General features: G+C 46.6%; 1 pseudogene; it reads left to right on the top strand.

The window, feature by feature from the left end:
• The first annotated feature begins 424 nt into the window (after positions 1-424).
• The window catches only part of LOC130314682 (zinc finger protein 850-like), a 48,236-nt pseudogene continuing 36,132 nt past the window's right edge, over positions 425-12,528 (top strand).

Genomic DNA, 12,528 nt, shown 5'->3' on the forward strand with positions numbered 1-12,528 from the left:
TCACTGATGGCTCCATAGTACGGACACTAGGAGGAAGTGGTAACCATGGCGACTAGAACCAGTGTGATCTATTACATTGTGACAGGAGGAAGAAGAGAGGAACAACACAATGTAACAAACCCTCTGCACAGCAACTCACCTCACACCACGTCTCCTCTTCACTGAGCTCCTCGCTCTCTGGTCACATGTCATCTACTACTGCTGAGCCCCGCCCACTACTGTCACACGACCATCCTCACAGGTCCTTCATCCACAATCTCTACTATCCTGCTGAGCCCCGCCCACTCCTGTCACATGACCATCCTCACAGGTCCTTCATCCACAATCTCTACTATCCTGCTGAGCTCCGCCCCCACATGTACTGGTCACATGATTGTGACATCATCACAGGTCCTACACCTCCCCCATCTAGCAGAAACAGAGCAGGTCCTGGTCGTCACTTGGTGAAAAAAAAAAGTAGATGGTTTGTGTTTTTTTCTGAAAAAACTATAGTGAAAAATGGATGAAAAAAATGTACGTTATGGATACGTGATGAATTTAAGTGGTTAAACGCCATTGGGCCACTGACCTAAAGGTACGTTCACACGTGCGTATTTTCTGCTGCAGATTTTCTGTCACAGATTTTTGCTACCATTGAAGTCAATGGGCAACAAAATCTGCAGCAGCAAATCTGCAGCAAAAATACGGATGTGTGAACCGACCCTAAGGGTGGAAATATAGAGAGTAAGGGCCCCTCCATAATACCCAACTGTATCCAGCCTGTACCACCATGTTGATTGGCAATAAAACAGGTGCCAACCTTGCCAACTATGTACATTTACTACATTTTGAATAAGTAAGGGGTTTAAAGGGGTACTCCGCCCCTAGACACCTTATGCCCGATCCAAAGGATAAGGCATAAGATGTCAGATCGCGGGGTCCCGCCGCTGGGGACCCCCGGGATCTAGGCTGCAGCACCCACCTGTTGCGGCTTCTGGAAACGCTGGAGGCTTTGGCTCCCGACCACGGTGACGTGAGATCGTGATGTCTTGACTCCACCCTCGTGTGACGTCACACCCCACCCCTCAATGCAAGTCTATGGGAGGGGGCGTCACGCCCCCTCCCATAGACTTGCATTGAGGGGGGGGGCATGATGTCACACGGGGGCGGAGTCAAGACATCACGATCTCACGTCACCGTGGTCGGGAGCCAAAGCCTCCAGCGTTTCCAGAAGCCGCAACAGGTGGGTGCTGCAGCCTAGATCCCGGGGGTCCCCAGCAGCGGGACCCCCGCAATCTGACATCCTTTTGATAGGGGATAAGCTGTCTAGGGGCGGGGTACCTCTTTAAGTTGTTAAACAAACTTGATCCCTTCCTTTGATTTCCGGATCTCTGGCGTTTATTTTGCGGTGACCAGTCTCTTCTTTGGATTAGTACTAAATACTAAACGCCACGTGAGAACGGCCTGAAATGATTTCCTCATGACGATGATTGGTCGGCGCCATTACCGGGGGTGGACTCAGTCTTAGTGCATTCTGATTGGTTGCTATGGGCAACGTCACCACTTTTCTTCTGCACAGGCTTTGCTGAATCCCCACTATAGTCCTTGTCCCAGCAGCCACTTCACATACACAGAACTTAACCCCTTGGGGACAGAGCCCATTATAACCCTAAGGACGGGAGCAAATCTGACCACTATCACTTTAAGCATTTATCATGACATATTCTGCTTTATGTTAGTGGTAAATTTACGTCGATACTTGCATCATTTCTTTGGTGAAAAATTCCAAAATTTCAGGCAAAATGTGAAAAATTTGCATTTTTTCTAACTTTGAAGCTCTCTGCTTATAAGGAAAATAGATATTCCAAATAAATTATATATTTATTCACATATACAATATGTCTACTTTATGTTTACATCCAAAAGTTGAGATGTTTTTACTTTTGGAGACACCCGAGGGCTTCAAAGTATAGCAGCAATTTTCCAGTTTTTCCCGAAAATTTCAAAATCTGAATTTTACCCCAGTTAAAGGGGTATTCCAGCAAAAACCTATATAAATGTCTCCTCTTACCTTGTGATGTGAGGGGCCGGTGATCCTCCATCATGTCCTGGTACAGATCCTTGTGTCCTTCTACATACTCCCACTCCTCCATGGAGAAATAGACCGCCACATCCTGACACCTTATAGGAACCTGACACACAATGATACCGTCATCACCAGACCCCTCCATTACTGTATAATGTCCCAGCAGTGTCACCTCTCTAATCATCACCAGACCCCTCCATTACTGTATAATGTCCCAGCAGTGTCACCTCTCTAATCATCACCAGACCCCTCCATTACTGTATAATGTCCCAGCAGTGTCACCTCTCCAGTCATCACCAGACCCCTCCATTACTGTATAATGTCCCAGCAGTGTCACCTCTCTAATCATCACCAGATCCCTCCATTACTGTATAATGTCCCAGCAGTGTCACCTCTCCAGTCATCACCAGACCCCTCCATTACTGTATAATGTCCCAGCAGCGTCACCTCTCCAGTCATCACCAGACCCCTCCATTACTGTATAATGTCCCAGCAGTGTCACCTCTCTAATCATCACCAGTCCCCTCCATTACTGTATAATGTCCCAGCAGTGTCACCTCTCTAATCATCACCAGACCCCTCCATTACTGTATAATGTCCCAGCAGTGTCTCCTCTCCAGTCATCACCAGACCCCTCCATTACTGTATAATGTCCCAGCAGTGTCACCTCTCCAGTCATCACCAGACCCCTCCATTACTGTATAATGTCCCAGCAGTGTCACCTCTCTAATCATCACCAGACCCCTCCATTACTGTATAATGTCCCAGCAGTGTCACCTCTCTAATCATCACCAGACCCCTCCATTACTGTATAATATCCCAGCAGTGTCATCTCTCCAGTCATCACCAGACCCCTCCATTACTGTATAATGTCCCAGCAGTGTCACCTCTCCAGTCATCCCCAGACCCCTCCATTACTGTATAATGTCCCAGCAGTGTCACCTCTCTAATCACCACCAGACCCCTCCATTACTGTATAATGTCCCAGCAGTGTCACCTGTCTAATCACCACCAGACCCCTCCATTACTGTATAATGTCCCAGCAGTGTCACCTGTCTAATCATCACCAGACCCCTCCATTAATGTATAATGTCCCAGCAGTGTCACCTCTCCAGTCATCACCAGACCCCTCCATTACTGTATAATGTCCTAGCAGTGTCACCTCTCCAGTCATCACCAGACCCCTCCATTACTGTATAATGTCCCAGCAGTGTCACCTCTCTAATGATCACCAGACCCCTCCATTACTGTATAATGTCCCAGCAGTGTCACCTCTCTAATCATCACCAGACCCCTCCATTACTGTATAATGTCCCAGCAGTGTCACCTCTCTAATCATCACCAGACCCCTCCATTACTGTATAATGTCCCAGCAGTGTCACCTCTCTAATCATCACCAGACCCCTCCATTACTGTATAATGTCCCAGCAGGGTCACCTCTCCAGTCATCACCAGACCCCTCCATTACAGTATAATGTCCCAGCAGGGTCACCTCTCCAGTCATCACCAGACCCCTCCATTACTGTATAATGTCCAGCAGTGTCACTTCTCCAGTCATCACCAGACCCCTCCATTACTGTATAATGTCCCAGCAGTGTCACCTCTCTAATCATCACCAGACCCCTCCATTACTGTATAATGTTCCAAGCAGGGTCACCTCTCCAGTCATCCCCAGACCCCTCCATTACTTTATAATGTCCCAGCAGTGTCACCTCTCCAGTCATCACCAGACCCCTCCATTACTGTATAATGTCCAGCAGTGTCACCTCTCCAGTCATCACCAGACCCCTCCATTACTGTATAATCTCCCAGCAGTGTCACCTCTCTAATCATCACCAGACCCCTCCATTACTGTATAATGTCCCAGCAGTGTCACCTCTCCAGTCATCACCAGACCCCTCCATTACTGTATAATGTCCCAGCAGTGTCACCTCTCTAATCATCACCAGACCCCTCCATTACTGTATAATGTCCCAGCAGTGTCACCTCTCCAGTCATCACCAGACCACTCCATTACTGTATAATCTCCCAGCAGTGTCACCTCTCTAATCATCACCAGACCCCTCCATTACTGTATAATGTCCCAGCAGTGTCACCTCTCCAGTCATCACCAGACCCCTCCATTACTGTATAATGTCCCAGCAGTGTCACCTCTCCAGTCATCCCCAGACCCCTCCATTACTGTATAATGTCCAGCAGTGTCACCTCTCTAATCATCACCAGACCCCTCCATTACTGTATAATGTCCCAGCAGTGTCACCTCTCCAGTCATCACCAGACCCCTCCATTACTGTATTATGTCCCAGCAGTGTCACCTCTCCAGTCATCACCAGACCCCTCCATTACTGTATAATGTCCCAGCAGTGTCACCTCTCTAATCATCAGACCCCTCCATTACTGTATAATGTCCCAGCAGTGTCACCTCTCCAGTCATCCCCAGACCCCTCCATTACTGTATAATGTCCCAGCAGTGTCACCTCTCCAGTCATCACCAGACCCCTCCATTACTGTATAATGTCCCAGCAGTGTCACCTCTCCAGTCATCACCAGACCCCTCCATTACTGTATAATGTCCCAGCAGTGTCACCTCTCCAGTCATTACCAGCCCCCTCCATTACTGTATAATGTCCCAGCAGTGTCACCTCTCCAGTCATCACCAGACCCCTCCATTACTGTATAATGTCCCAGCAGGGTCACCTCTCCAGTCAGCAGCTCAGTGATCCTGTGGATGAGTTCTAGGATCTTCTTCTCATGTATCAGTGAGTGAGGTGGAGGCTCCATGATGGGGCCCCGGGCCCTGCTCTGTCCTCCTGACTCATGGAGATGGCTGCTGGGGGCCACACACTCCCCCCATGTCTTCCTCCCTCACTACAAATAGGAGATTGTGCCCCCTGTATAGAGCTCTAGTGAGCACATCTGGAATACTGGGGTCAGTTCTGGAGACCTCACCTACAAAAAGACATCCAGAACATAGAGCGGGGCCAAAGATGGGGACAACAATGGTGGAAATGTAGATGGGGACAACAATGGTGGAAATGTAGATGGGGGACAACAATGGTGGAAATGTAGATGGGGACAACAATGGTAGAAATGTAGATGGGAACAACAATGGTGGAAATGTAGATGGGGGGACAACAATGGTGGAAATGTAGATGGGGACAACAATGGTGGAAATGTAGATGGGGACAACAATGGTGGAAATGTAGATGGGGACAATAATGGTGGAAATGTAGATGGGGGGACAACAATGGTGGAAATGTAGATGGGACAACAATGGAGGAAATGTAGATGGAGACAACAATGGTGGAAATGTAGATGGGGGACAACAATAGTGGAAATGTAGATGGGGACAACAATGATGGAAATGTAGATGGGAACAACAATGGTGGAAATGTAGATGGGGGGAAACAATGGTGGAAATGTAGATGGGGACAACAATGGTGGAAATGTAGATGGAGGACAACAATGGTGGAAATGTAGATGGGGACAACAATGGAGGAAATGTAGATGGGGGACAACAATGGTGGAAATGTAGATGGGGACAACAATGGTGGAAATGTAGATGGGGACAACAATGGTGGAAATGTAGATGGGGGACAACAATGGTGGAAATGTAGATGGGGGACAACAATGGTGGAAATGTAGATGGGGACAACAATGGAGGAAATGTAGATGGGGACAACAATGGAGGAAATGTAGATGGGGACAACAATGGTGGAAATGTAGATGGGGACAACAATGGTGGAAATGTAGATGGGGACAACAATGGAGGAAATGTAGATGGGGACAACAATGGTGGAAATGTAGATGGGGACAACAATGGATGAAATGTAGATGGGGACAACAATGGTGGAAATGTAGATGGGGACAACAATGGTGGAAATGTAGATGGGGACAACAATGGAGGAAATGTAGATGGGACAACAATGGTGGAAATGTAGATGGGGACAACAATGGTGGAAATGTAGATGGGGACAACAATGGAGGAAATGTAGATGGGACAACAATGGTGGAAATGTAGATGGGGACAACAATGGTGGAAATGTAGATGGGACAACAATGGTGGAAATGTAGATGGGGACAACAATGGTGGAAATGTTGATGGGGACAACAATGGAGGAAATGTAGATGGGGACAACAATGGTGGAAATGTAGATGGGGGACAACAATGGTGGAAGTGTAGATGGGGGACAACAATGGTGGAAATGTAGATGGAGACAACAATGGAGGAAATGTAGATGGGGACAACAATGGTGGAAATGTAGATGGGGACAACAATGGTGGAAATGTAGATGGGGACAACAATGGTGGAAATGTAGATGGGGACAACAATGGAGGAAATGTAGATGGGGACAACAATGGTGGAAATGTAGATGGGGGACAACAATAGTGGAAATGTAGATGGGGACAACAATGATGGAAATGTAGATGGGGAAACAATGGTGGAAATGTAGATGGGGAACAATGGTGGAAATGTAGATGGGGGGACAACAATGGTGGAAATGTAGATGTGGACAACAATGGTGGAAATGTAGATGGGGACAACAATGGTGGAAATGTAGATGGGGGACAACAATGGTGGAAATGTAGATGGGGGACAACAATGGTGGAAATGTAGATGGGGACAACAATGGTGGAAATGTAGATGGGGGACAACAATGGTGGAAATGTAGATGGGGACAACAATGGTGGAAATGTAGATGGGGGACAACAATGGTGGAAATGTAGATGGGGACAACAATGGTGGAAATGTAGATGGTGACAACAATGGTGGAAATGTAGATGGAGGGACAACAATGGTGGGAATGTAGATGGGGGGGCCAACAATGGTGGAAATGTAGATGGGGGACAACAATGGTGGAAATGTAGATGGGACAACAATGGTGGAAATGTAGATGGGGACAACAATGGTGGAAATGTAGATGGGGGACAACAATGGTGGAAATGTAGATGGGTCACCTCACCTCTCCGGTCAGCAGGTGGAGGATCTCCAAGGTGAAGTGTAATATTCTCTTAGTCATCTAATTCCTGTCCTTGTCTATCCTTGGGGGATCATTCAGGAGAAGAGTAAACAACTGGGTCAGATGGAGGGGAAGAGGAGGAGGAGGCCTGAATTACAGAACCAGCGACATAATGTAACAAACCTCCTCCTCAGGTGATCTCCTTACTACTGGGGTGACACACTGTAACAATCCTCCTCCTCATGTAATCTCCTTACTACTGGGGTGACACACTGTAACAAACCTCCTCCTCATGTAATCCCCTTACTACTGGGGTGACACACTGTAACAAACCTCCTCCTCATGTAATCCCCTTACTACTGGGGTGACTCACTGTAACAAACCTCATCCTCATGTAATCTCCTTACTACTGGGGTGACACACTGTAACAAACCCCCTCCTCATGTAATCTCCTTACTACTGGGGTGACACACTGTAACAATCCTCCTCCTCATGTAATCTCCTTACTACTGGGGTGACACACTGTAACAAACCTCCTCCTCATGTAATCTCCTTACTACAGGGGTGACACACTGTAACAAACCTCCTCCTCATGTAATCTCCTTACTACTAGGGTGACACACTGTAACAATCCTCCTCCTCATGTAATCTCCTTACTACTGGGGTGACACACTGTAACAAACCCCCTCCTCATGTAATCTCCTTACTACTGGGGTGACACACTGTAACAAACCTCCTCCTCATGTAATCTCCTTACTACAGGGGTGACACACTGTAACAAACCTCCTCCTCGTGTAATCTCCTTACTACTGGGGTGACACACTGTAACAAACCTCCTCCTCGTGTAATCTCCTTACTACTGGGGTGACACACTGTAACAAACCTCCTCCTCATGTAGTCTCCTTACTACTGGGGTGACACACTGTAACAAACCTCCTCCTCATGTAATCTCCTTACTACTGGGGTGACACACTGTAACAAACCTCCTCCTCATGTAATCTCCTTACTACTGGAGTGACACACTGTAACAAACCTCCTCCTCATGTAATCTCCTTACTACTTGGGTGACACACTGTAACAAACCCCCTCCTCATGTAGACTCCTTACTACTGGGTGATACACTGTAACAAACCTCCTCCTCATGTAATCTCCTTACTACTGGGGTGACACACTGTAACAAACCTCCTCCTCGTGTAATCTCCTTACTACTGGGGTGACACACTGTAATAAACCTACTCCTTATGTAATCTCCTTACTACTGGGGTGACACACTGTAACAAACCTCCTCCTCATGTAATCTCCTTACTACTGGGGTGACACACTGTAACAAACCTCCTCCTCATGTAATCTCCTTACTACTGGGGTGACACTGTAACAAACCTCCTCCTCATGTAATCTCCTTACTACTGGGGTGACACACTGTAACAAACCTCCTCCTCATCGCGTCTCCTTACTACTGGGGTGACACACTGTAACAAACCTCCTCCTCGTGTAATCTCCTTACTACTGGGGTGACACACTGTAACAAACCTCCTCCTCGTGTAATCTCCTTACTACTGGGGTGACACACTGTAACAAACCTCCTCCTCATGTAATCTCCTTACTACTGGGGTGACACTGTAACAAACCTCCTCCTCATGTAATCTCCTTACTACTGGGGTGACACTGTAACAAACCTCCTCCTCATGTAATCTCCTTACTACTGGGATGACACACTGTAACAAACCTACTCCCCATGTAATCTCCTTACTACTGGGGTGACACACTGTAACAAACCTCCTCCTTGTGTAATCACCTTACTACTGGGGTGACACACTGTAACAAACCTCCTCCTCATGTAATCTCCTTACTACTGGGGTGACACACTGTAACAAACCTCCTCCTCATGTAATCTCCTTACTACTGGGGTGACACTGTAACAAACCTCCTCCTCATGTAATCTCCTTACTACTGGGGTGACACACTGTAACAAACCTCCTCCTCATCGCGTCTCCTTACTACTGGGGTGACACACTGTAACAAACCTCCTCCTCGTGTAATCTCCTTACTACTGGGGTGACACACTGTAACAAACCTCCTCCTCGTGTAATCTCCTTACTACTGGGGTGACACACTGTAACAAACCTCCTCCTCATGTAATCTCCTTACTACTGGGGTGACACTGTAACAAACCTCCTCCTCATGTAATCTCCTTACTACTGGGGTGACACTGTAACAAACCTCCTCCTCATGTAATCTCCTTACTACTGGGATGACACACTGTAACAAACCTACTCCTCATGTAATCTCCTTACTACTGGGGTGACACACTGTAACAAACCTCCTCCTTGTGTAATCACCTTACTACTGGGGTGACACACTGTAACAAACCTCCTCCTCATGTAATCTCCTTACTACTGGGGTGACACACTGTAACAAACCTCCTCCTCATGTAATCTCCTTACTACTGGGGTGACACACTGTAACAATTGTGGATAAAGGACCTGTGAGACTGGTCATGTGATTTAGGCAGGTGGAGTTAGGCCTATTAGGTAAAATTGTGGATGAAGGACCTGTGATGATGTCACAATCATGTGACCAGTACATGTCGGGGCGGAGCTCAGCAGTATATAGGAGATTGTGGATGAAGGACCTGTGGGGATGATCATGTGACAGGAGTGGGCGGGGCTTAGACGTAGTAGAGGACATGTGACCAGAAGGGGAGGAGCTCAGTGAAGAGGAGACGTGGTGTGAGGTGAGTTTCTATGCAGAGGGTTTGTTACATTGTGTTGTTCCTCTCTTGTTCCTCCTGTCACAATGTTATAGTTCACACTGGTTCTTACTGTAATAAATAAAGAGATATAATCACTATGTGCCACCCAGCTTTATATACTGCCCGCCACCCAGCTTTATATATCGCCCGCCACCCAGCTTTATATACCGCCCGCCACCCAGCTTTATATACCGCCCGCCACCCAGCTTTATATACCGCCCGCCACCCAGCTTTATATACCGCCCGCCACCCAGCTTTATATACCGCCCGCCACCCAGCTTTATATACCGCCCGCCACCCAGCTTTATATACCGCCCGCCACCCGGCTTTATATACCGCCCGCCACCCAGCTTTATATACCGCCCGCCACCCAGCTTTATATACCGCCCGCCACCCGGCTTTATATACTGCCCGCCACCCAGCTTTATATACCGCCCGCCACCCAGCTTTATATACCGCCCACCACCCAGCTTTATATACCGCCCGCCACCCGGCTTTATATACCGCCCGCCACCCGGCTTTATATACTATGTGCCACCCAGCTTTATATACGGCCCGCCACCCAGCTTTATATACGGCCCGCCACCCAGCTTTATATATACTGCCCGCCACCCGGCTTTATATACTATGTGCCACCCGGCTTTATATACTATGTGCCACCCGGCTTTATATACTGCCTGCCACCCGGCTTTATATACTGCCCGCCACCCAGCTTTATATACTATGTGCCACCCGGCTTTAACCCCTTGGGGACGGAGCCCATTATGACCCTAAGGACGGGAGCATTTTTTGCACATCTGACCACTGTCACTTTAAGTATTAATAACTCTGATGCTTGTACTCATGAATTTGATTCCGAGATTGTTTTTTCGTGACATATTCTACTTTATGTTAGTGGTAAATTTTCGGCGATACTTGTATCATTTCTTGGTGAAAAATGCAAAAATTTCATGAAAAATTTGAAAATTTTGCATTTTTCTAACTTTGAAGCTCTCTGCTTATAAGGAATATGGATATTCCAAATATATATTTTTTGGGTTCACAAATACAATATGTCTACTTTATATTTGCATCATAAAATTTATGAGTTTTTACTTTTGGAGACATCAGAGGCTTCAAAGTTCAGCAGCAATTTTCCAATTTTTCGTAAAATTTTCAAAATCAGAATTTTTCAGGGACCAGTTCAGGTTTGAAGTGGATTTGAAGGGTCTTCATATTAGAAATACCCCACAAATGACCCCATTATAAAAACTGCACCCCCCAAAGTATTCAAAATGACATTCAGTCAGCTTTTTAACCCTTTAGCTGTTTCACAGGAATAGCAGCAAAGTGAAGGAGAAAATTCACAATCTTCATTTTTTACACTGGCTTGTTCTTGTAGACCTAATTTTGAATTTTTACATGGGGTAAAAGGAAAAAAATCCTCTCAAAATGTGTAGCCCAATTTCTCTCGAGTAAGGAAATACCTCATATGTGTATGTCAAGTGTTCGGCGGGCGCAGTAGAGGGCACAGAAGGGAAGGAGCGACAAGGTGATTTAGGAGAGTGAGTTTTTCTGAAATGGTTTTTGGGGGGCATGTCGCATTTAGGAAGCCCCTATGGTGCCAGAACAGCAAAAAACCCCACATCGCACACTATTATGGAAACGACACCCCTCAAGGAACGTAACAAGGGGTACGGTGAGCCTTAACACCCCACAGGTGTTTGACAACTTTTTGTTAAAGTCGGATGTCTAAATGAAAAAAAAATATTTTTCCACTAAAATGCTGGTTTTTCCCCAAATTTTACTTTTTTACAAAGGGTAATAGGAGAAAATGCCCCCCAAAATTTGTAACCCCATTTCTTCTGAGTATGGAAATACCCCATGTTTTGACGTCAAGTGCTCTGCTGGCGAACTACAATGCTCAGAAGAGAAGGAGCACCATTGAGCTTTTAGAGAGATCATTTGTTTGGAATGGTAGTCAGGGGCCATGTGCATTTACAAAGCCCCCCGTGGTGCCAGAACAGTGGACCCCCCCACATGTGACCCCATTTTGGAAACTACACCCCTCACGGAATGTAATAAGGGGTGCAGTGAGTATTTACACCCCACTGGTGTTTGACAGATATTTGGAACAGTGGGCTGTGCAAATGAAAAAATTTAATTTTTCATTTTCACGTACCACTGTCCCAAAAATCTGTCAGACCCCTGTGGCGCGTAAATGCTCACTGCACCCCTTATTACGTTCCATGAGGGGTGTAGTTTCCAAAATGGGGTCACATGTGGGTATTTATTTTTTTGCATTTATGTCAGAACCGCTGTAAAATCAGCCACCCCTGTGCAAATTTCGGCCTCAAATGTACATGGTGCGCTCTCACTCCTGAGCCTTGTTGTGCGCCCGCAGAGCATTTTACGCCCACATATGGGGTATCTCCGTACTCAGTAGAAATTGCGTTACAAATTTTGGGGGTCTTTTTTTCCTTTTACCTCTTGTGAAAATAAAAAGTAAAGGGCAACACCAGCATGTTAGTGTAAAAATTTTTTTTTTTACACTAACAGGCTGGTGTAGACCCCAACTTTTCCTTTTCATAAAAGGAGAAAAAGCCCCCCAAAATTTGTAGTGCAATTTCTCCTGAGTACGGAGATACCCCATATGTGGCCCTAAACTGTTTCCTTGAAATACGACAGAGCTCCGAAGTGAGAGAGCGCCATGTGCATTTGAGGACTAAATTAGGGATTGCACAGGGGTGGACATAGGGGTATTCTACGCC

Source organism: Hyla sarda, unplaced genomic scaffold (assembly GCF_029499605.1).
Source record: "Hyla sarda isolate aHylSar1 unplaced genomic scaffold, aHylSar1.hap1 scaffold_1844, whole genome shotgun sequence".
NCBI classification, from domain to species: Eukaryota; Metazoa; Chordata; class Amphibia; order Anura; family Hylidae; genus Hyla; species Hyla sarda.